The 25,644-nt window shown below is 45.0% G+C and overlaps 1 protein-coding gene across 6 annotated transcripts in view; it reads left to right on the top strand.

Annotated features, from left to right (window-relative positions):
- PRICKLE2 (prickle planar cell polarity protein 2) overlaps positions 1-25,644 on the top strand; it is a 301,504-nt gene that overhangs the window by 146,678 nt on the left and 129,182 nt on the right. Inside the window, exon 1 of one of the 6 annotated variants that reach the window (XM_081160279.1) lies at positions 6,670-6,895. The exons of the other annotated variants lie outside the window; for them this stretch is intronic. The gene's annotated coding sequence lies outside the window, so the exon portion shown is untranslated. Of the gene's footprint in view, positions 1-6,669; positions 6,896-25,644 lie in introns of those variants that run through there. 6 annotated transcript variants of the gene reach the window in all.

Genomic DNA, 25,644 nt, shown 5'->3' on the forward strand with positions numbered 1-25,644 from the left:
AATCCCACCAATTAATGTATCAAAGAGTTGCTTGTGGTGGGTCAGCTTTTAATATTTTCTACCCAAATCTTCAACAGTGTATTCGGTTGAAATATAAATAGGGTTCCTGTTATCTTAAGTCAGAACATACCTTTTGGAGCCTCAAGGGAAACCTGGTATTCTCTAAAACATCCTGCTCATGTGCTGTGAGTCATTCCCTCCCTCCCTCCCTGTCATTCTTATAGTCTCATTCCCTCTTTCTCTCTCCTCCATCCCTTCTCCCTCATATTTCATTGGAATTTATGTAACTGAATTAATTAGACCTATTTCTCAAGGAGTTGGTTTTCCATAAAGTTCACTTTGCAGCTGGCATGACAGAAGAGCTGGCCTATCAGTCAAATGCTACAGTTTGTTCTTTGTATCTGGATCGGGCTGGGGCTGGGCTTCCTGCTTATCTCTTGTGCATTTACACCGTCCGTGCTTCGCGGCGAATGAGCCTGGATCCTTTGTGATTGGGCTGGGAGATGGTTGTGAGTGTTTATAGGTTGGGTGTGGAAACACTTAACAGGGACAGGCCCTATCTCCTTAGTTACTGTTACAGAGTCCCCAGGATATAAAGTGTCTGTATGAAAATAAATAAGGGCTTTTCTTCTCCTTTCTTTGGCTGCTGATATCTGTACCATTTAATAGAATAAAGTGATAAAAATCTTTGTTCTTTCTTAAATAACATGTTAATTACTGTTCTGTGTATTTATTCATTTTGTGTTTCCAAAACGTATTCACTTTGTAGACATTTCTGTCACCCAGTACATTTTAAATCCTGAACCATTCTCAAATGGTATATGTTTAATATAATCTCCTGTGTGTGTGGGGGGGGGGGTGCTCTTTGTAGCTAAACGGGAGATCAAAGTCTGTAGCTTTCTCCATTTAGCCAGTTTGCTGCAGAATACAAAAGCTGCTGATGGATTTGAGTGAATAGCTTAAAAGCTCATCAGAAATATTCCAAGCTATAGAGCTTTTTTTCTCTCTCAGCAACATTTCAGATACGGAGGTTCTCCTCGGTTGCCCCTGCTTGAGTTGTGAATTTAAAATGCCACAGGAAGAAAGAAAGATCTGTTCTGTTTTCTCATCTGTGGAACCAGGGGGTTGGACTCGATGGGAGATGTCAGATCCTTAGCGCCAGTGCCGCCACTCTTTCTCCGTCCACGTGACAGACATGACTAATCAGTCACAGCGCGCTTTCTGCCATAATGTGGCCTCAGACTTCTCGTCAAGTCAGCACTCCTGGAAGCTACTGCTAATCAATCAATGTTTGCCCAAGAGTTGAAATCTATTTGCCATTCCGAAACACGACAGTGTTTAATGTCTAGTGCAAACTTAAGATGGCTTATAAAGGTTAGATCGCCGTTGCATGGTGAGGGGATTTCAGATCACTACCCTTCATGCTGCTTGAAGGCAGCACCGTGTTTTGCTCATGTTTTTTCATGTTTACCCAGCCTATAAGACAAACCCTTTTCCAGGGTAGACATTAGATAAATGTTTGTTAAATAGTACATGAAGGAATGAGTGGAAAGCATGTTCTTGGCCAATTCTTTCCTAAGACTACACAGTTCAGAGTTTCTTCCAAAGGGCAGCCAACCCTTGCCATTATTGAATTTCATCTATTTTAATTCAGGCCATCCCTGCAGATGGGCTCGATCGCTTCGTGTTCTTGTCTGCCGAGCATTGGCAGAGCCCAGCAACTTGGAATCATTGGTTGGACTTTGCGAACTTCTTCCCCATCCATCATCTCAGTCATTCACAAACCTATTGAGCAATACTGAGAGGGCCCGTCTATTCCTTCCTCTCTAGACTGAATTCTTTCAACTTGATTCGTGATTGGAAATCTGAAGGTTCAATGATATAGCTAGAAATTTTGTCACAATTTGGGGATTTAACACTGGAAGTAATCACACGTTTGACACTTAACATATGCAACCTTCATTAGTTATTTGGGGTGGGGGGCTGCATTTGAAGTTCCTTTATGAAAAGGACCAGATCTGATAACTCTTTATATTTTGATAGCATGATAATATACTTTTTTCAGGGTGGATACTGAGTAAACATTCCATATTCCTCAAGGTAGTTTTGTGAAAACAGGCTGAAGCCTCTGTCTCCTCCAGCTTTTAGAAGAAAATTACCTTTTTAAAACAAAAGGCATTTTTTTCTCCAATGCACTGCATTTCATCTAATAATAATACTAGTTATTCATTTAGTGAAAATCAATTTATAGGCCAGGCCTTCTGCTAAATGCTTTATATATACATCATATATCTTTCTCTAAACCTCAAGACAGCCCCAGGCTGGTGAGTGAATTTCATTTTACAGATGAGATGAATGAAACTCAAGAGAAGTTACATAACTTGGCCGGAGTCACAAGACAGTAAGTGGCAGTACTGGGCTCTAAAGCCAGGCCTAACTCTCAAGCGTCTTCCCTGAAGATACCGGCTCTCTCACAGCTGATGTCACCTCCTTTGGGAAGCCTTCCCTGTAGTGCCACCTCTCCAGCAAGGCTGGTTGAGATGTTCCTCCTCTGTTTTCATAGCAAGTTGTACCCCTTTATTATGACACTCTCCGTTCCACCATGGACTGTCTGCTGCCTTTATCCCCAGAGTAAGATTCTTGAGGACAGGGGCTTCAGGGTTTTATTGTTTTCTGCCTTTTTTTTTTTAAACAATTTTTTTTAAAAATTGATTTCAGAGAGAGGAAGGGAGAGGGAGAGAGAGATAAAAACATCAATGATGAGAGAGGATCATCTATGGGGTGCCTCCTGCACGCCCCCTACTGGGGATCGAGCCCACAACCCAGGCAGGCACCCTGACTGGGAATCCAACCGTGACCTCCAGGTTCATCATGGGTCGACGCCCAACCCCTGAGCAACACCGGCTGGGCTCTCCACTTTTGTTTGATGGCTGAATGAATACATCTTTCCCAGGAGATCTCTGCCATTTTGCCTTGGTACGTGGGCACCGTATACAATGTACAGCTAGGCCTTCAAGAACCTACTGTAGTTCAGAATTCATTATATGGGGTGGGGCAAAAGTAGGTTTACAGCTGTTCCTGTGGAAAATAACACAATAATAAATAATAATACAAGTACAAACTCTGTGTTTCACGTACTCACAACTGTAAACCTGCTTTTGTCTCACCCTGTGTTTGGGGACGAAGGATTTGGGGAAATACAGCCCAGCTCTAAGCTGGACGGAGCGCTCCCTCTCTTCTGTAAGCACTAAGTGCCTCTGCTTACCTATGTTGTTGCATTATTAACTGTTTAATTTTTCCTCACTTCAGTTTTTGGTAACTGTATGTTTGTGAATAATTAATACATGCACATGTTCTTATGTTTATTTATCCTCTGTGAGATGCCTTGTGCTTCTTGTATCTGAGGATTTATAAGTCTTATAAATTCCAGAAATTTCTCAGCCTTTATGTCTCTCCTCATTTCCTCTGTTCTCTCCCACTGGGACTCCTCCTAGACATATGTTGGGCCTTCACGTTCCAGCCTCCATATCTATTAACCTTTCTTTCAGACTTTTCAACTCTTTATCCCTTTGTGCTTCATTCTGTGTAATGTCCTGAGATCCATATTTCTCTCTTCAGCAGTAACTAACCTTCTGTTTAACTTAGCCATCGAGTTTTTAATTTTAATGAATCTATGGGGAGAGGTAGACATCATCTCTTGTTCTTTTTTTAGAGGTTCAGTTCTAGCTTTAACATTTTCAATCATTTTAAACTTTATTTCATGTTCTTTTTCAGAATGTCATTTTATGAGCTCTAACTCTTAGCCTCGATCCTCATATTTGTTGACTTGTGCTTGTCAGTTTCCTGAGTGCTGTTACTATATTGGGAGCTCATTCTCTGCCGGCCCAATTGTGCCTGGGTTATGGAGCTGGCTCTCCAGGGCAGTTTTTCATTTGCTTCTATGAGGCATTCTTGGCATATCATGAACAGGACTAGACCAATTTTTATATTAATTTTTTAGGTAGAGCTTTCTGATTCTGACTTTTGTTATTAGTACTCCACTCTCAAGAAAGGCATAGGCCTAGGGTTTCTAATTCTCAACTTAAACTTTTTCCTCCTACTCAAAACACAGGTAGAGACAGACAAGTTATGTTGGGCTGGTTGACAGTTTTTCTAATCTATTCATTTAGGGTACAGCCCTCAGTTGAGTGTTCCTGGTTTTCTGAAGACGTCTCCTAACAACTTTCTGCTTCTCCTTGCCCAAGCATGGCCTTTTCTTCTCTCCTGCACGAGCATTAAAACCCTGGCCCCTAGGGAACCAAGACAAAGTTTTCCCCTGCTGCCAACCACCTTTCCCTCTACCTCATAGGCACAGTGAATTTTCATGTTTACCATTCTTGTTTTCAGGTCCTTCTTTATTTCTACCACCTGGGAATTTTCCTTTCTTTATTTTGAGTCAGCTAAGCACTTAAAAGAATTTTTGGTATATTTCATCTATCATATCTAGGTGTTTGAAGGGTTGGAATTTTCAAGCTGTCATCATTTGCCATCTTGCCAGAACTAGGAGTTTATCATGGTAAAGCATTCAAATAATACCCAAGGATATATGGTGAAATATTAGTCTCTTTCCCATCTTAGACCTGCCTAGTTCTCAGACCACTTTGCCAGATATAATAACCTTTACATTTTCTTGGGCATATTTCTAGAAGCATTTTATGCATATGTAGCCTACGTATGTGTACACAATGCATGTAGATTTATTTATGTAACCAGGGATACATTTTACCTTCTTCACTGCACTTAGCAATGTATTTTGGAGTTTATTAGTGCACTTAGCTCTACCTCTTTCTTTTCTCATGACTTTATAGTATTCCATGACATGGGTGTACCATAATTTATTTAACCATTTCCCCTATTTTTATTGGATCATTGTTTTTCCATTATTTTAATATTATAAACTATCCTACCACAAACATTCCTGTAAATATGCCTTTGCTTGACTTTCATTTAGCATCATTCCCTTTGCCTATTCTTTATCTTCTCCCCAACCCTGAGATGGTTAATTTTATGTGTCAACTTGACTAGTCTAAGGGATGCCTAGAGAGCTGGTAAACATTATTTTGAGGTATGTCTGTGAGACTGTCTCAGAAAGAGATTAGCATTTGAATCAGTAGATTTTCTAAAGAAGACCACTCTCACCAATGTGGATGGGCATTATCCAATCCTTAGAGGGCCTAAGTTGAGCAAAAAGTCAGAGGAAGGGTCAATGTGCTCTCTCTGCATGCACTGAGACATCCATATTCTCCCGCCCTGGGCATTGGCATTCCTGGTTCTCAGGCTGTTGGACTGAGCCTGGGCTTTACACCATTGGCCCCTGATTCTCAGGCCTTTGCACTAGGACTGAGTTATAGTACCAGCTTTCTTGGTTCTCCAGTTTACAGACTACATACCATGGAACTTCTTGGCCTCCATAACCCCATAACCATGTGAGTCAATGCCTAGAAAAAAAAAGAAAGAAAGAAAAAATATATATATATATATATATATATATATACACATATATATATATATTCTATTAGTTCTGTTTCTCTGGAAAATCCTGACTAAAACATATCCTGACACCCTGCCCCCCATGAGTTCCTTGTGGTCAAGGACACTGTCTTTCCCTGGTGACTTCAGCACCTTGCGTGGTCCTGGCACTGAGTGGGCACTCAATTCATATCTATTTCATGAATGACTGTGTGCTTACCAAGAAGCCAAACTAGCAGTCAGACCAGTCCCAACCTGCAGCAAATATAGTTTGATTTCACTAATAACAACAGCTATTGGCTAAGCACCTCCTCTAGTCCAGAGAGGAGCTAATGCAATCTGCACAACAACCCTGTGAGATGGAAGATTTCACGGTCATGCTCTTCAGACAAGGAAACTGAGGCATGAGTTATGGAGGCCATATTTGAGCACAGTCTTGTCTGAAGTAAACACCGCGCCTCTTGAATGCTGCCTCTTAATTTGTATTGGCATTGTCACAGCCGACATAGGATATACTTCATTACTTCGCTCTTCATTCATTCATTCAATCAGTCAATCAACAGATATTTACTGGGAGCTCCCGACATTCCAGGCAGGGAGCGACACAGCGTGATGATGGATGAAAACATCCCTGCTCTGGTGGAATTTACAGTGTAGAGGGAAAGACAGTTAGTGCAAATAAGTGAAAGTGTGCTGAGTATCTGGAAGGGGGCACAACAGGGAGGTTTAGAAGCACACAGCTTGAGGGCTCTTCCCAGGAATAGAGGGTCTCCAGCATGTGTGAAGAATTGGATGAGCCTTGAAGGACGAGTGAGTCGTGGGAGGTGGAGGGAGGGATGGAGCCCAAGGGTCCAGCATGTCCCTGTCTTCCTCATGTGCTCTGCACAGTGTGATCTGCCAGCCTTCGGCATCTCCGTGTGCAAAGGCCAGAGAGCCCGTGTCCTCCTGCTTCTGAAAGGTGGCCGGGTACCCACCCCACCCCCACACCAGCCCTTTCTAACTTTAAAGCAGTCGCTTCCTTGATTGAAATCTCAGTTTGGGAACAGGTCTAGGATTGGCCTGTGGCTCAGAATTTTCACCAATAAGCAGAGCGGTAGGTGGGGAGGCGTCCCTTGTCCCTTTAAGCAGCCGGAGGCAGCCGAGAGAGCTTGGAGCTTCTCTCCCCAGGACCTAAGAGGTTTCTCTGGATCCGGAGCTGTGCACCGAGCCGCTGCCGCCGCCCGGGAATGTCACCCCCGTTGCTCAGAGCCCCAGCAGGGCCCCCTCTGGCTTCCGGCAGTTGTCGGCCCACACCCCGCTGGGCTTCTTAGCCTCAGCCGCACCCCTGGCCCCCCAGCTCCCTGGCGGTGGAGGACCCGCAGCAGCGCGCAATGCAAGGCTGAGCTGGGTGAGTGGCCCCAGGGCCGGGCGCAGGGAGGGGGCGCTGGGGCGCGTTTGCTCCTGGTTTTGGTCACCCTCCCAAAGGGCAGAGGGGGCCTTGAGCGGGGAAACTGACCTCTGGGAGAGATGCTCCTGGCCTCACAGACACTGAGGAGGTCCCGAGCCCTGGGGAGGGGGCCCAGACCTAGAGATCGTCTTGGTCTGAGTGTCTGCCAGCTTTTGCGAAGCCACTTAATTAACCAATAATAGCAATAATGCTATAATCAGGAGGGGATAGTGTTGTGATTGTATTAAGACAACTTCAGAAGAAACATTGAAACTTCCCAGAACTTGCTTTTTAAAAAGTCTTTGTACACTTGCGCTTCATTTCCCTCAAATATTTTAAGTTATGTGTTGCTAATGACCTACTTATTTATTTCTTACACTCTCAAAAATATTTTTAATGTCTTCAGAAAGGTCTACTTTAAAAAATTGTTTACTTCTCCCCACACGCCTTATTGCTTATCTTCCTGTAACTTTCCAGGTGTATTCCTTTTTTCTTGGTGGATTTGTATAATTAAGAAATGCTGAATTTGTTCGTTTATTCTCTGAGCTGGGGGTGGCGGTGGGGGAGAGACCCCCTCCTCTCCTGGCCTTCCTAGCTCTGTGGAGGGAGTCTATAGCAGGCGAACGCTGCTGGGGTGTGGTTAACTGGAACCATGCTCTCCCAGGTCAGGATTTGGTGAGACTGGGATCGTACAAGTCCGGGGTGTCAGGGCAGCTATATCCGTAGGGTTGGCAGGAGGTTTATTAGAAGATGCAGTTTCCACCTCCTCCCCCCACCCCAGTCTGTTCCTGTGTGTGTACCTAAGCTAGAAGTTGAGAGCCCAATGCAGAGGGTCAGAGGTTTGGTTTTGTTTTTATAAAATGAGGCAGCTGGAAGAAATACCTTTCAAAATTGGTTGCAAAGTCGGATGCACGGATTGCTAAACTCCATTTCCACCCGTATTAAATTATTTTGGCTTTTAGGGGCCCTCCTTTTGCTGGGCTGGCCTTTATTTACACTTGTTTAGATGGTGTGAATCATTTGTATACTTTGGGTTCCCTGCTTTCTGCAAACAGATGTTTTTATCTGTGCAGCTAGTTGAGTAATTAGAGAGATGAACATGGCCTTGTATGTACAGAGAGACAAATACCACTTGGGGAGGATTTGGGCCTCTCCTTCTCAAATCATCAATTGCCAAATCTTCCCAGCTGTTGAGCAATTCCGATAAAGGTGTCAAGTGAGCCTAGCAGTGAAGAATTTATATGTACAGCTAATTCTGCTCGTTCTACAATAAAACATCTTCCCATGGGGCCGAAAAAGTGGAGGGGAGCTTATAAAAATGATCCCGTGTTCTTAGTCACTGACTGCCCAGCTCTCCCTGGATTTCTGAGAACCTGCCAGGAGAAACTGTTGACTGGGTGGAAGTTTCAAGAAATGCAGAACAGAAATCAGTACAAGCACTCCTTGAGCGACTTTTATTTCTGTTTGGAGGAAAAGAACACTTTGTTAGAATAACAAATCGTGGCTGCTTTTCAAGAGCAGAAAACGGTTCTTGTTCTGCAGGCAGATTCATTTTAACAGTGTGAATCATTTGGTTTAGGTTGTTTTTTTTTTTCTCTTGCGGTAGAAGCTTGGAGATGATTAAACGTCCTGTCTGCAGGAAATTACCAGGAGATTTGAGTATTTTCCTGAATCAGCCTCAGATGGTACACAGCTCTGGGTGTAACACAAGAAAGCTCTGTTACTAGGCGATCTTTCTGCACTGATGTCTTCAGCCTCGCTCAGCCTTCCCAGGTTCTCTATCAACAAGCCTTTTATTTTTTATTTTTGGGCTTCCCTTTAAGAAACTAAAATAACTCTCTCATTCCCTCCATGAGCTTTTTAAGATGGAACTCATTTTGGAGACAGTTTTATCGAGCCTGCTTCCCCACCAGCCCCCTCCCACTGGCCTCGGCAGGAAAAGCTCTTGGCCACTTTTCCCAAGATTTCCTTTAAGCTGGATAATTATCCTCAGGGACACAGATGTCTTGAGGCATGAGGGATGCAAAGGTTTGAACTAGTGCTCCCCAATTTGGTGATGACATCTATGGTCTTTGTAGAGTCAATTGCAGAGAAGGTGAAGTGGTTCTGAGTTGGGTTTACCCTGACTTGCATGAGCAACTTGGAGAATGTGCAATGAAAAGACTCTGAGGGCAACCAAGGGACACAGCCCACTGCTTGCTGGGGCTGTGCTTACAGAGATCTGCAGTGCTTAATAATTTGGAAAACCAAATCTTAGAGATGCTGTGCTCCCCAAGCTGTTTTTCTTAATCTCTCCTGAAAGGTACCCGGTCACGTCAAGCACTTCCTACCTGTCTAATCAAATAGGAGAGCTCTGGGTAAGGGAAACTCAGCGTGATGTTTGGATGTCAGTGAGAGGAAGCGGAGGGAATAATTTGTTTAGCTGCCAGAACACAGAACGGTAATCCTCGTTGAATACAATGAAACTTTATGGAAATCGTAGTGAGAGTTTAAATGTAATGTTCCAGAAAAGTTTCTTTGCTATTTTTTATTTTCTCAAACACAAAATGGCAAGGGCTTCTCTTTCAGGATACTTAGCATTGGATTACGGCGCAGAGTTTTGGTGGCCCTCTTCTTTCATAACCTGATGCTCTGTGTGACAAGCAGAGGAGGACTCGTTTTTTTGCAGAGATTGTATCTAGACGTCTTCCAGGAGAATGGCAGACGTAGGGGTGGCGGAGGGAACAGACAGACACAGGTACTGCAGCGCTTAATGCCTGGGAAAATTCATGGACAGTTTCCCTGCAGATTTAGCCCAGACGCCTCTGAGAATTGCTCCACAGTTGACATTTAGCAGCCGGCCTGTGCATAGAAACCATTGTTCCCATCATGAAGGTCTCCCCCTTCACCATGCACCTTCCCAGGCAAGGTGCCAGTCCACAGGGAGTGTGTACACGGTATTGCTTATCGCATCTTTGAAAAGAAAGAGTATGACTACTTCATTTCCTGGGAACATTTGCAAAAGATTCCTTTGCATCCACGTGGGCTGCTGTACTTACTTACTGATTTTATTTTAATGTTTCCAGTGATTGGCACTCTGCTCAGGCTCTGAGGATGAGTGACTATCTGTTGAGTTGGATTTCAGATCAATTCTGATTTTGAGTGGTAGGCTGTCCAGCCTGGAGAAGAGGTCTCATATTTGCATATTATAAATGATAATAGTAATAAGAACAGAATGATAGCGGTTCACTTACTGAGTCTTTGCCAAGCACAGACCAAATGTCTTGTGAATCTTTCTGAGATTTTCCTGCATGTAAGAATATCCTTCAGCGTCTGTTTCAGTAGCTCTGTGGTAAGACATGGACTCTGCATTTGAAGATACAGCCCAGGTGGGACCTTGGACTCTGTCTTGGGACACACTTTGCTTTCTGTTCCTTATCTTTTAAAATCCTCATGATAACCCTATGGAGAGGTGCCGTTATATCCCTGTTTCACAGATGAGGAAGGGTAGGCTCAGAGAGGTTCAGTAACTTCCCTGAGTCACACAGCTACTAAGTGGCCACACTGGGGACCTGAACCTGTGACCATCAAACTCCAAAATCCATGTGCTCGAGCTTATGCTCTGGGTAGTTGCGGGGTAGGGGGTGTCTTCTCTACAATTTGAACCTAGTGACCCCTCAGCCAAGTCCCTCTGCTGAAGGGCCCTCTCCACGATGTTGGCAGTCAGTAGGCAGCGGCACCTGAGGCCCTTGTCTGCAGTCCTGCGGCAGAATCTAGGGAGACTGCACGGAGGTGTTGGCACTAGTGTTAATGGGGAGTGTCCAGCTCATCTGCCTTGAGTTCTCTAGTTGCTGAACTGAGACACTTCATAATCAGGTTGATTTCTTTGTGAGGCCCTTTTAATCCCCACAGCTTTTGGGATCCTTAAAGCAGCTCTGTCTCCTTCAATGGGTCCTTCCACAGTTCCCAGGGCCGCCTCCTTTCTTCCTAGCCATACCCTTCCCACTGAATTCTCCCACAAGACCCTTCCCACAGCCCACACTCCAGAGGTTGAAGCCTTTTCCCGATGCCCATGGCTGAGGCCACCTGCAGTCCCCTCCTCTTCCTCTGGCCCCAGCGTAAGCTGCTCCCACTCTGGCCGATCCCTACAGACAGCAAAAGCAGAGATGATACTGTGAGAAGATGGCAAAGATGACGAGGAGTCTCGTTTAGGCCTCTTGCTTGATTCCTTCTCAGCCTGACCTGCTTTCTCTTACCCTGGGCACGTGGCTTAACCGTTACAGGATTGATACAGAACAAACCACTTACTCTCCTGAGCTTTGCCTCCGTTACTGTACAATGGAATGTTCATGTCAACCTTCCTCCTTGGGTACAAGTGACATATGTCTGTGGAGGCACTCTGGACTTTGTTCAAACACATTTTGAGGACGCAATCACGTTGCCTTCCAGCAGCGGTTTCCACATGGGGTTCTAGGGGACACCTGCTTGGTAAATTGCTCTTCCAAACAAGAAAGCAAAGAATGGTTCCGTGTATATTTGGAAAACACGATCCCCACCTTCCTACCTCTGCAGGGACTTCTCCCTCCCCCAAACACTAGTCCCTGTGCTCCATCTGCATGGGCCCTTCAATACCCCAAGGTCCCCCCTGCCTTTGGGCCTTCCTACTTGCTGTTCTTTCTGCTTGGAATGCTCTTCACCTTGAACTTGGCCTGGCTGGCAGCTTCTCATCATTGAATTCTTAGCTTAAAGGCCATTCTGCCCAAAGGACTTCCTACCTGCCTTTGCTTCAACGCCCCCCTCTCTCCTACACACACCATGTTTTTCTTTGCCACGTTACCTTATTAATTTTTTCCCAAAGCAGTTCTCAGGATCCAAAATATTTGTTTCCAGTGTGGTAACTTTCTGCCTTAAGGGGGACTGTCGGTCAGCTCTCATCTTCAGGGCACAGTACCTGCCACCTAGTAGGGGCTTACTCAGTGGAATGACTGTTGCCCTGCTCAGTGTCTGACATAAACTGCAAGAAAATTGTAAGTTAATGAAGATTTTTTTAAATCATTTTTATTACTCACTCTCGGCCTTTTCCCATCTCCCATTTCCTTCCTGAAGGATAGAAGGACGCATGTGCTTCTCAACCCCACTGAGCCCATGTACTTAACATTTCTGAGTCTGGTTGGTTTTTTTAATTGTAAAATGAGGTCAGTGGTAGCTGCCCCTGTGGAGGTCTGTAAACCCTTTGGAGGAAGGTGTTATTGCAGTAGGAAGGAGGCATTAGTGTTTCATCACCTTTGAAAAATTGCACCCCAGCTGATGGTTTTCTTTGAAGACTCAGAGCTTCTGTACTCTCCTACCGAGGAAGTCTGATCAGAGGCAGCTGCTGCTCCGGAATGGTCTTGAGATGCAAAAATTTTTGAGATCAATTACAACTCCCACGAATAGCTTTGGAACTTAGAGGGCATTAAACATGCAAATATTTTCATCTGCTGAAGAGAATCCTGCCCAGGATAAAAGGCTGGACTGGGTAGATAGTGCCCTGAACTCCCTCTTCCTGCTCCCAGAGGCTTCGCCAACATCATTGCTGGGCTACTCATTTAAAAACCAGAGCAAAGGATTGTATGTTCTAGAAATGGGGAAAGAAATCAACAGGTATTGGTGGGGCTGAGGCTGTACCTCCTTGGGCAGGAAGAGAATAATACAGGCATTTTTGAAAAGGCCCACGCCATGGTTTATTCATTTGGACTGTTCATCGTTAGTAGGACAGGAACAGTGCAGAGGTTTTATTTGCCTGGAGCTCTGGTTAAGGATCAGGGGCCCTTTCAGCTCAGGGGACAGTGCTGTGATTGATTAGCAATGTCTGCCCGAGGCAAGAACCGCCTTTGGTCTTGTACATAAAGAATTCGAGATCACTAGATTTTGAAGGGCCCATGGAGATCATCCATCCAACTCTTGACCTGATAACTACTATGCCCTGCTTTGGGGGCATTAGAAAAATAACCATGAAAAGAATCAAAGTAATAACCTTAAATTTTTAGGCCTTTCTTCCCTCATGGGTCTCGTCATGTTTTTCAGCATGGCATGCTGTAGCTCTTCCTGGCAGCATCCAGGGGGTCCTCCAGGAACCTTTGGGAAACTCCATCTTACTATACTCTCTTCTCAAAGACAGGTAGGCACGATAAACACATAGAAGGTCCTGAGACGTCCAACTGTAAAGAAATCTGTCTAACATTATTTCCCCAAACTTTTTGATCCCCGGATGCTTTCAGGAACACCTGTTGTCCTCTTGTAGAACATTCTTTAGATGTTGCCCAATGATGTTTAGATAATGGAGAATATATTGGTTTCCTGAAGCTGTTGTACCAAATTGCCATAATTTGGTAGCTTAAAGCAACAGAAATTTATTCCCTCACACTTCTGGAGGCCAGAAGTTTGAAAAGCAAGGTGCTAGCAGGACCATGTTCCCTTCAGAGGCTCCTGCAGAGAATCCATTCCTTGCCTCTTCCAGTTTCTGGTGGCTGCCAGCAATCCTTGGTGTTCCCTGGTTTGTGGTCATGTCACTCCAGTATCTGCCTCCTTGTCTCATATCTGTGCATATCTCAACTCTCCCTCTGCCTTTGTCTTGTGAGAACACTTAGGACCCAGGGTAATCTTCTCATTTCAATATCTTTAATTTAATTATATCTGCAAGGGCCCCTTTTCTAAATAAGGTGACATTCACAGGTTCCAGGACTTAGAGGATATGGACATATTATTGTGGGACCATTTTTTAATGGACCAACAGGGGCATATGGATTCAAGAGTCAGGAGGCCTGGGTCAACTTTTCTAAGAGCTCCCCTGCTCCCACCCAGGTCACATGGGGAAGCAGTAAGAATGCTTAAATCAGGAATCAGAGCCTCAGTTTCCTGGACAGTAAAATGGGATGTAATTGCACATACTTCATAAGATTATTGTAAAGATTAAATGAGATAATACTTGTAAAGTGCTTAATATGGGTGAATGCTGAGTAAATATTAGCTAATTACTATAATTATTCATTTTTACTTATTGCTACTGTTCCAACCACTGTATCAGGTTTCTTCTCCCTGAACCTTATGGTCAAATGAAGTGATATGGGCTGCCCGTCTCAATAGCCTAGGCTCCTTGCAGAACTAGCAACTGTGGTTTCTAATCTCTCAAAGGCCACATTATCATTTTGAAATCTTTTCACTGGTGTATAATGTACTTACAGAAAAGGAAACATATCATAGGTTTTTAGCTCAGTGAAATTTTATAAACTGAACACACCCGACCTTTGTTGCCAGCACACACACTAAGAGTAAAATGTCACCTGGGCCCAGAAGCCATTCTGGGTCTCTTCTTCCAGCCTCTGAACACTAACCTATACCCTCACTTCTAGTATCATAGATGTTGCCTGGTCTCATACTTTACATAAATGGATTCATACAGTCTGTACTCTTTTGTATCTGGCTTCTTTCACTCAACATTCTGTTCATGAAATTTAATCATTTAGTTGTTTATAGCTGTAGATCATTCATTTAATTTGTTGTATGGTAATCCCATTGTTAAATACATGACAATTTATCCGTTCAATTGTTCATGGACATCTGGCTAGTTTTGGTTAGAGACTGTTACAAAGAATGCTGTTATGGGCATTTTGATACATATCTTTGGAGGGAACCTATAATGCTGAGAACAAATCCATTATATTTTCAATCAAGAACTCTCCCCAACCCCCACCCCAGTCGCCTGCTTCAGATGCTTTGCAACATGAAGAACTTCTCATAACCAGGATCTCGACTAACAAAGAAGCTTACATCCTTCCCTGGCCTACCTGACACCCTCCTAAGCCATCGGCCATGCCCACGTTTCCTTGATATGTTGAAATCTTTCGAACCACCACACCTCCCAGAATGCTTTTTCCTTGGCCTGTGTGCAGCAGGCTGGAACTGGATGTGGTAATATTAAAGGAGTCAATATCCAGCCAGACACACAACTCCACCTCCTGCATCCTACTCAGTGCCACCTCATTCATATACTCGGGCCCCCACCGCCAATGCCAAGCCAGCCCTTTCTTCCCTGACTCCCTTAAGAGACATATGCTGGGCCAAAAGTGTCCCTCTCCTGCTCCATCTGGGGCCTCCACTGACCGAATCCCACACCATGTCACAATCCCAAGCCTGGTGTTTAGACAACCCGAAGTTTTACAGATTAGATCGTGCCCACCTAAAGGTTGGGGCAGAGGGTGGAGGAAGTAGCTGGCACAGACTGGCAGAATGATGTGGGCACGAACCAGAAACATGGCACCTTTGCCTAAAAAGGCTGAGAGCTGCTAGTTTAACTCAGCCATGTAATTTTCCTTTACTTGGGGAAGGGGGAACTGCTTCTGGTTGAAGCCCCCAAATTGAGTTTGGTCAAGGATGAAGCATTATTGCCATGTGGTGAATGGTAGAGTCACATATGTGGCTTTGCCCAGGGTTCCATTAATTTGTGTCAGATTGGCAATTTACACGTCAGATCTGGAATTAGCTGGAGAAATATAGGATGGATGTTAGGCCGAGTTACTGAAACATTCCAGAGAGAGCTAAATGAAATTAGGCTCGTTTTGTGCCTTTGTCTTACCCATTTTTTCCTATTTGGTTGTTGTTTGATGGCCTTAAAACTACATCTGTGACAGGTGGAGTGGGAGTAGGGCATGGAAAACAGTGCATTGTAATGTCTTGGTTGTGTTCTCTGTTTGTTTTTTATTCCTGGTGACCAAGAAGTAGGAAGAAAGGGGAGGTGCTTGGGAGGAGTGAGGCCCACTCAGGAAGGTTGTTTATCTATTCAAGTCAACAAAGAATTAAGCCTCACTTTTCTCACAAAAACAAAAGAATAATTGAGTAACCTCAGTGCCGGACTCTTTTGGAGATTCAATTATAATAATAGCTCTCATTCATTTTCTGTGTGACCAGTAGTACTTGGGACCTTTCTGCATCATAGGTCAACAAATGGTTTCTGTCAAGAGCCAGATAGGAAACATTTTAGGTTTTGTGAGTCAAGAGGCAAAATCAAGGACACTATTTAAGGTACTTATATAACAAAAACCCTGATTTTCACCCACAAAAAAATTTTTTTAATACTTTTTTTTACTGATTTCAGAAAGAGGAAGGGAGAGGGAGAGAGAGATAGAAACATCAATGACGAGACAGAGTCATTGATTGGCTGCCTCGAACCCACAACCCTGGCTTGTGCCCTGACTGGGAATCAAACCACAATCTCCTGGATCATCATAGGTCAGTCGACGTTCAACCGCTGAGCTTGCTGGCTGGGCCGCAAAAAATTTTTGACAATCAAAATTATATCAAAATATAATAATAATTGAATATAACTTTTTTGTAATACAGGTCTACTAATAAGAAGTGTAGGGTTCTTTTTTAGGAAGTAAGGATTAGAGTTACAGTTCCCTATCATCAGATTGATTGCAAATCTTCATCTCTACAAATCACTGTTAGTTCATGGCCTGTATAAAAGCGGACAGTTGGCTGGACTTGGCCTGCAGGCCAGAGTTTTATTTACATTATTGCTGAGCCTTCTTTATCGTTAAGCTGGGCTGCACAGGACAGAAAAAAACTCGCCAATGGCACGAATGAGTTAGACAGTTATTCCTCTCCCTGTAAGAAGTTTAGAGGTGGCTGTGTGGGGTTGGTCCGGCAGCTTCACTATAACGTAGTGACCCAGGTTTCTTTTCTCCTGCCATGCCAGTCATGGCATGTGGCTTCCTTCCTCAGCCATTCCATGGCCCTGTCTGCAGCCACATCTGCATTCCATGCAGCAAGAAGAGAAGGGGAAAGAAGTACACATCTACTCTTTTTAGGCGACTTTTTGAAGTCCCACCCAATCCTACTACTATCTCCCGGGCTAGGCTCAGTCACATGACTGCCCAGATATCTGCAGAATATATGGGCTGGGAAATGCAGAAATGGAGTAGTTGTCTACTCCAGCTGTTAGTGTGCTTTGACCTCAGTGGGAGTCTGCTGCTGGGGCTGGACAGATGTTGGGATAAGGGACTAGAGTCCTCTGCCACATGTAACAAAGGCAGAAGGTGTCTTGCAGAGGTTACTGTCTTCCCCAGGGCCTTGTGGTAGCAGACTGGGGTTCGGACCAGGTTTGCCCAACTCCAAAGTCTCCTCTCCCTCTCCCTGTGTCTGTCCTTAAGCACTAGGGAGGGCAGATGTGAATAATATTAGGAATGAGGCGATGGGTGACTTGTATCCTTGCTCCTTCCAAAGATGTTCCCAAAGTACCTATAAGGAAGGATGACAGCCCTCATTCATCAGTGGAAAGCCCTGTGAAGGCTGGACCAGGGCACATGGCTACAGTTGAAGCCAGAATGGAGCCTCCCTCTTCCCCCTTAACATTAATGCATATGTTGAGATTCTCCTAACCTTCTCTTCAGTCACATGGAACAGGAAACAAGTGCATGGCCAACGAGCCGAGACGAGCATGCAGAGAGAAAGCTGGCAGGCCTGTCATAAGCCCACACACCCACCAAGCTGCATGAAAGGAAGCACGTGGGAGCTAGAGAACAGCGCCTCGCTGTGAGGCCTTTCAAAGTGACCCTGCTCACTCCTGTGGCTTAGAATTTAGCCAACCAGGTCCACCACTTTGTATCCTAATGGGAAGCAGGGTATGAGGTTTGTTTCCTTCTATATACTACTTATACTATATACATCTACATGTGTATGTAGAAGGAATCTGAAGCCTCATATCTGTATGCATGGCTATGTATGTGTGTGTGTGTGTATAGGTGTGATATATAGATATGGATATCTAGCTATTAGAGTGTTTGAGTGTTTGCTAAGTACCAAATCATTTATCTCACATAATCTCACAATTGTCCTTTGGGGCACCATTATCTCCATTTTGAAGATAAGTAAATACCATGTGGAGAGGTTAAGTAACTTGCCTAAGACCACACAGCTGGTAAGTGGCGAACCTAGCCAGCTGGACGTGTCTGCACCTTCAACTCTGCTCACTCCTGACTTACGACTGTGGCTTATGACTGTAATGCATAAGCCACCCTGTGAGATAAAAGCCGTAATAGCACTTTTAACAAAGCATAAGGAATTGCAACAGAAGGAATGATGCATTCTGACTTGGGAGGAGGGATGGGGAAAGTTTCCAGGAAGTGGCGACATCTGAGCTGGACTCCAAGAATGACGAGGGCCGTGTAGGCAGAAAGAACAGAGAACACTGAGACAGGTTATCACTGGTCAAATATATAATGTGCTATTACGATAAATAACTCACCCCGGCTGGTTAGGAGGTGAGACTGAATTCAGGGGCCCTGTCTTTTTGTTCCCCCCTCTGAATATGACCATCACTGAAAAGACAGCTGATCCATATTCCTGAGGCGGCTTCTTGTCTAGCTCTGTCCCCGCCTTGTCTGTCACACTGAGGGACAGGAGCAGAGTCTCTTGGCAGAATGTGACTTGTATCCAGCTTTGAAGGTCTGGTGGAATCGAGTTGTTTGTTCCTGTTTCTACTGTACTCGTTTCTTCTGTACCCTTGTCTAAACCAAGCTGTGTGTTAGTGTAAAGGAATAAAGCTCATAAATAAAAGAGGAGGTGAAAGTAGGTTTTAGTAATGAGGCTCCTGCTTAGTCGCATCAGTAAGCGAAGGAAAGACGCATTAAATATTTACTGAACTGTTGCAGTAGCGTTTTCACTGTGCCTGCTGTGGACACCGGGGCTCTCTGGAGAATGCAGCAGTTCACCACCGAGCACTGAAACCTCACCTCTGTTATTACGAACCTCCCTCCTTCCGAGGGCCCCAAGGAGACCGCATCAATCATCGCCGGTGCCTCGAGGAGACTCTGTTGGTGCTGAAGCGAGTGAGACAGTAGTGCCCGGGCACTGACGGAGCACAGCAGGCGCCCCCGTGAAACGCTCGGCATCAGCCGGCAGACCCCGTGCACGTTCTGGGCTGCCCTTGATTTTCCCCAAGGCCACTGTTTCTTGAGAGTTTTGTTTACGGCCAGTTTAACTGTCATAAACCACAGTAAGATGCAGGTCCTTGGGTCTCTTTTCCCCGTCTTCTGGAGCTTGGGGCATGCTTTAAGCGGGCTGTGCGGGCCTGGGTGAGCGTGCAGACTGCAGGGGCAGACGGAGCCCTTGTCTGTGGCCGCCTTCCAAATAAGGCCGCTGTAGGTATTGCAGCCACAGTGAGGTCTTGAGCTGGTCGGGGAGTCGATTATTATACATTCAAAAGCAATTCATCATCTCGAGCAGTGAACTCGTGTGTTATTTTTAGGCCAACCTTTTAATTTATGTGGCATGCAAGAACAGAGTTTCTCACGTGAACTTCTGGAGGCTTCATGGAAGAACAGCCAGGGTAGGGGGTGGGGTAGCAAACGGGGCAGGTCTCTGAACAACTTTGTGATGATCCCATGGATTGGTAGTTTTGAGCAAGGGCTTTAGAGTTAAACAGTTGAAAAGTTCAAACCCCACCCCTGCCACTTCCCATGTTGATGGCGTTGAGTGGGACACTTTGATGCTGACGTCTCCACTTCTTTACCTAAAAAGATGGGTTAATTATGGTCTACCTCAACAAGTTGCTGTGAGAACAAAATGGGATAAGGCACATAAAAGCCATTGGCACAATTCTTGGTACATAGCAATCACTTAAAAAAATGGTAGCTGCCGTTACTACTTTCTGAACTTCTAATTTATCCTAGAACTTTTCTGGCCTTTGAAACTTTCTAGAATGCCAGATGGGAGGTGAATCTTGGATAATTAAATATGGCCATTCAGAACTGGAAGGTACCGAGAAGAGATCATCTAATCCAGGGCTCTGTGAACTGTGACCCTCTGGCCCAATCCAACCTGCAGCCATTTTTGCAAAGAAAGGTCCTTGGGGACACATCCCTGCTCATTCATTTACGTATTGTCCGTGGCTGTTGTTGCACTGCAGCGGCAGAGTTGAATAGTTGTAACAGAGACGACATGAACGACGTGGCCCCAAAGCCTAAAATATTTATTGTCTGACCCTTTACAGAAAAATGTTTGTTGACCCCTGATCTGCTCTACTGAAGTTTTACCCCCGAGAAAACCAAGGCCCAGAGGAGGCCAAAGAGTTGCAAAGATACACGGCGGAGTCTTTACGCAGACTCCCTGACTCCCAGGCCAGCACCCCCTCATTGTGCATGCAGCCTCCTGGCTCGGGAGGGAAGGTTATGGATGCACAGGGAAGCGCTCATGCTGCTGTGTGCTGAAAACCACAGCAAAAGTGCTCGCGACCAGCAACGACACTGAGCCTGCCCTGGAGGAAACCACTTCTGACAGGTAAAGGACCAGCATTGGAATGATCATGCCCCCCACTGTTACTGCATCAGCAGAAGGGGCTCCAACCCCATGCTCAGTGTTCTCCAGCCAGTGAACCAACGGGCGGGGAGGGGGCAGACTTCCAACCAACCCCAGTGTGTGGTTGACTTGGGCGGGCCTGTTCCGTGGTGACCAAGTATGAAGTTTCCTGGGATAGAAGGCGGGGGGGAGGTGATTTTTGCAGGCTCTTGTGCTTCAGAGTCTTGCCTCATGATGACTGCCTCATATTTTTCATTTCCTAAAGAACTTCATGTAACCTTCCCAACAACCTTATAAGGTAGGAAACTATTGTTGTCCTCATTTTACAGAGGAGGAAATGGGGGCTCCGAGTGCCTCGCGGTCACAAGGTCAGTGGTGGAGCCAGGGTCTGAGCAAGATCTGTCAGGTTCCAAAGAAAGGAAGGCGCATGCCGGAGGCGAGGGGAAAATGCTGGCGTGCTGTAGGGTACGTCCATTACCTTTTCAAGACCATCTTGGGTTGATTCAAATGCATTCTTAAACACTTTGCTATAATGTCTCCAGTGTGTTCACTTAAAATGTGAGTTCACCCATAGGAAGGCCTGACCAGACAGGCAATAAATCATGTCTGCCTGCCCACCCCCATCCTTAGACTACATCCGGGCAGAGAGATATGTCTGTTGTGCTCACTGGTGTGTCCCCAAAGCCTAGAACAGAGCCTGGCGCACATTAGGAGCTTAGTAAATGTTTGTGGAGTACTGGATGAACTAGAATTCAACATGTGAATTGCTACTTTAAATCACCAAATGTGACTGGGTTGCTGTGCAGCAAAAGAAATCCCGATCTGGGTGAAGGAGTCCAGACACAGACTCGGAAACTGAAGACTTCAGACTTGCAAATCAGGAGGAGCAGCAATGAGTAACAGACACCCAGATGTGAGCAAGCCCCGATCTGACAGCTCGCCGTGTTCTCTGCCGCGTGTGCAGAATGAGCTCTCTGCCTCTCGACAGGGAACCTTTATTTTTTATTTTTCAATTACAGTTGACATACAGTATTATTTCGTTTGTACAATATAGTGATGAGACATTTATGTAACTTACGAAGTGATCACCCTGATAAATCTAGTACCCACCTGACACCACACGTAGTTAAGGCTGCTTCTCTCCCACCAGGGAAGGAGCGTGAACGTGGACTTGAAGGAAGTGAGGCATGCTGACGCCGGGGAGTGTCCCAGGCAGAGGCACCCGCACATACACAGAGTGTCTGGTGTGTCAAGGACCCAGGGCTGGAGCAGGGGTGGGTGAGCAGGGGAGGGGGAGATGCCAGGGCACGTTAGACTCTGCTGTCCTGGGAAAGGACTTTGGCTTCATTCTGTGCTAGAAGGGAAGCCCATGCTGGGCCTCACACACTACAGGAAATCAGGCCTCTCTCGGTTGCAGAGTTCAGATTCTTTAGTCAAACCGGTATAAGCCAAAAGGGAATTTATTAGCTCATAGAAATGAGAATTCTGAGGGGTTGGGCTTGTTTCAGGCGCTATTGGAGGAATGTGCTTACACATATCGTAGGGGCATTCTCTCTGCTCTTGCATAATATACACTCCTTTGTATTGGCTTTATTTCTTCCCACCTACTGTCAAAAATGGCCATTGGCCTCTCTAGACCTAAGAGAGCCATGCTCTCAGGAGTGAGGCTTTCCCACTCTTCCAGTGTCCAAATCAATACCCTCCCCACCAAAAAAAACTACCAACTGGCCCTGCCTTGATGATACACACACTTGTGGACTGCCCAAGGGCAGGGGAGGGCAATGGGGGATGATCTGTTTGGTTAATTTGGGTCATGTGCTCACCTGCAGGCAAAGTAAACTTGGCCTTTCTATAGCTCAGTGATTCCCAACCAGTGTTATCACCTTCCCTCTCCCCCAGGGAAGGTTTGCCAACTTCTGGAGACATTTTTTATTTTCACAGTTTGGGGGAGGGGTGCTCCTGGCATTCCGTGGGTAGAAGCGAGGGATACTGCCAGATCTACATTGCACAGGAATTACCCGGCTCAGAACATCAGTGGTTGAGAAACCCGATATCCCCCGTGAGAACGTAGCTCCACGGGACAATTGTAATGCAGACGCAGTGATGGTCTGGCTCCCATGGCCTTCCATACACTTGCTGATTGGTGACACTGTGGTTGACAGGTAAAGCCATTGTTTGCTTTGGTGGTAAAAGGGGAGGGAAGCGGTTGTGGCATTTGAAATTCCAGGTTCAGTTCTACCTGTGCTCCTTGAGAATTAATGGGTCTTGAGCAGGTCATTGAGCTTCTGTTTATTTTTCAGGAAAATGGATGGAAAAAAGCTCATGTCAGCCAGTGGCGGGGAGGGTTGGATTCGAAGCTGCATGTGCATACAGTTTATAAACTGATAAGCCACACCAGGAATGCATTCTAGTAGACAACCCGTTGTGTGCAGGGCACTTTGCTTCACTTTAGTGTTCCCCGAAACAGTCTCTGCCCTCAAGGAGCATCCACTGTAGTGTGAGTGACAGGAACATAGTTGTAATACTAGACAGCAAATAGAAAGGTACCCCCAAAAGGTGGGAGGGATTCAGGCCCGGACAGCAGAATGTTCTGGGATGGAACTGAATGGATGAGCTGTAGGAAGAGGGCTGAGTCATCTTCCGGGCGTTGACTGTGCAGGAACGCACAGTCCGTCGTGTGGTTTATAATCTTTCTCACTGGGCCTCCATTTGACAAGACTGTCACTGGTCCTACTGTTAGTACAGCTACTGCTTTTTTCTTGTATTGTCAGTGTATTTATTTTACTTTATGAAAAGGAGAAAGATTGTCAGAGTTTTAGAGATGGTGAATCATATCGAAGAAAAATTTAATGTATTTGTAAATCAGAGGAATTTACTTTTAATCACAGCTTTAAATTGAAGCTTTAGGTGAGGAATCAGAAAGGAATTTCCCTTAAGAGTTAAATTCTCAACTTATTTTTCAGCTTTGCTTCAATTCTGTTACTAGCCAAGGTAATGTGTTATCATAGTTTCTGTGGAGCTTACTATTATTGTTTGATTCTGTTACCTGAGAGAGTCCATCAGGATAAAAGATTTGCCACATTTTGCAATATGGAATCGTGGAAGGGGGTAATGTTTTTTAAAAAGAGGTGACACATTATCAACTGAAGGGACAAGATTTTCCAGCTGGACTTGTCTCATTGGCTTCACCTCTAGCTCCTTGGATGTGATTGGTGATTATCTATGTGGTTCAAGTCACCACCTGCCTGAGAGCTAGAGACGATGACCTTTTGCTGTTTATGTGGAGGACGTTAATTATTCGCCTGCCACTTACTGAATACGTGGGGGTCCCTGAATCCATTTGCCTGGTGCATATTAATTAGCTTCTCCCTGCCCTTCCTGGTTGGAAACTTACTGGGGAAGGAAGGCGATTTCCCTTTGGAGTTGACTGGCAGGTTTTGGGTTTTTTTGCCTAATTTCTTGCCATTTGTCCATTATTAAATGCTTTGCTTGAAATGAATAAAGAAGATTGAAGAGGAGTTAAGTGAAACAGTTTTCTGCCAAGACAGATCATTAGCAAGAACTTAGTGAGAATGACTCATGAAATTAACTGATGTTCAGTGAATTATTTTTAATGTGCATTTTCATTTTCATCTGGTGAGATGGTGGGCTGCCTTTTTTAAAATGAACCATTATGTGCTCAGCTTTCTATTGCAAAAATGTTCAGTGAGTAAAGTTTTAGTTACATAAGTTTTAGAGAGGATGGCTGAGTTTTAAAGTTTTGTGGGTCAGGGCATGCAGACCACGGAAGGCTGTCGGTTTTCCTGACCTAAAGGAATGAATGGCCGATTCCTCAGTTGGTGACAGGCTGGTGAAAACCAGGCCGGACTCAAAATGATTTTGCACAGCCACTTTTGAGGCCCATTAGAAAATTAAATTCCATGCTGTAACTCCTAATTAAATTAATTTTCTTCATTAAGAATCAGTTTAAGTCATCAGCTCAGTGGTATCTCACACCAGAAGGCCCATTTCATGTAAAGTCTTTACATCTCAGCACATTGCTCCAGAAACTTCAGGGGGAAATAGTCCACTGTCTCCTGTGTCATGGTTGTGGCGCAGGTTGCTTAAATTATGACCTGCAGGACTTAAATCTGTTCCCTGGCTCTTTGAAGTGGTGTCTCCCTAAATAAGGGGAATGCTTTTTGCCTTGCTCCCAACTGCTGCAAATTTTTTCAGCTAAACAATGGAATCAAAAGAACCCACCTACATTTAAAGCCTGATTCAGTAACAAACGAGAGGTTATACATGATGCAAGACAAAAAGGTTGCAAAAATAACGCGTCTTTATTCCGTGAGGATGATAGTCATTTCGGAATGGTTACTCTTTTAAAATCAGAATGCGTAAAGGTGACCTGTACCTATAAATACATAGCCAGGTTACAGAAATAGGATGGTGCCACAAAAACAACACCTAATTGTATCTTCTGTGCACATTGAAATGCATGCATAGCAATAGCTGCAATTATTAAACTATATTTTAGGAGCTTTCTGTTCAAATGAGAAAAAAATGTGCTATAGATCATTAAAATCTATCATCTGATCAGGGAGCCCGGCCTGCTGGAGAAGTATCTATCCTGAAAACGGACCAGTCGAGAAGCTGAGGTCCTAAGTGTAGCCCGGCCCAGTGCTGCGCACTGGCCTTGTGGCTGTGGACAAGGCATGAGGCCTGTTGTGGTTTCAGGATTTTTATCTACAAAATGAGATGTTCCAATATGCGATCCCAAGAAGATCTTCCTTGGAAGAGTATTGATGAGCCTGGATGAGCCATGGGGATGGATAGACCACGTCCCTTCTTCTTAGAGATCCCTCACTGTATTAAGGAGCACAATCAACCGAAAGTTCTGTTCAGTAGATTGCTGGGCCCCACCCCAGAGTTTCTGCTTGTCAGTGGGTCTGAGGAGGGGGAGCCTGGGAATTTGCATTTCTAACAAGTTCCCAGGTGATGGTGAAGCTGATGTGCTCATGGGGATCACCCTGCTTTCTTCTATACCTGAGAGCTCCAAAGCCAAATTTGGGGTTCAGACCACAGAATCTTCAGCTGGAGGATGCTCAGCTGCCAGTTACACTGGATTGGAAACTCTCAGGAATCATGCATTGACAGCAAAAGAGGACCCTCCCCATCCCTCTCTGGACTTAAGTGATGACCTCCAGGAAGGTCAGTGGTATCACAGGCAGAAACCCTGGGACTGCTCAGTGCGTCCTCCTAAGTCTGAGGAACACCTCACCCCTTCAAGGCTCGCACTTTTCTTTAAGACCTTCTATTAAGAGTGTGGACTCCGAGTCCAAATAGAAGCTGCAGTGAACATGTAGGGGTGGGTTTCTGAGTACTCTGGATGCTTTAGAAGTGGAATATGGTAA

Source organism: Miniopterus schreibersii (genome assembly GCF_964146895.1).
Source record: "Miniopterus schreibersii genome assembly, chromosome: 15".
Lineage (NCBI taxonomy): Eukaryota > Metazoa > Chordata > Mammalia > Chiroptera > Miniopteridae > Miniopterus > Miniopterus schreibersii.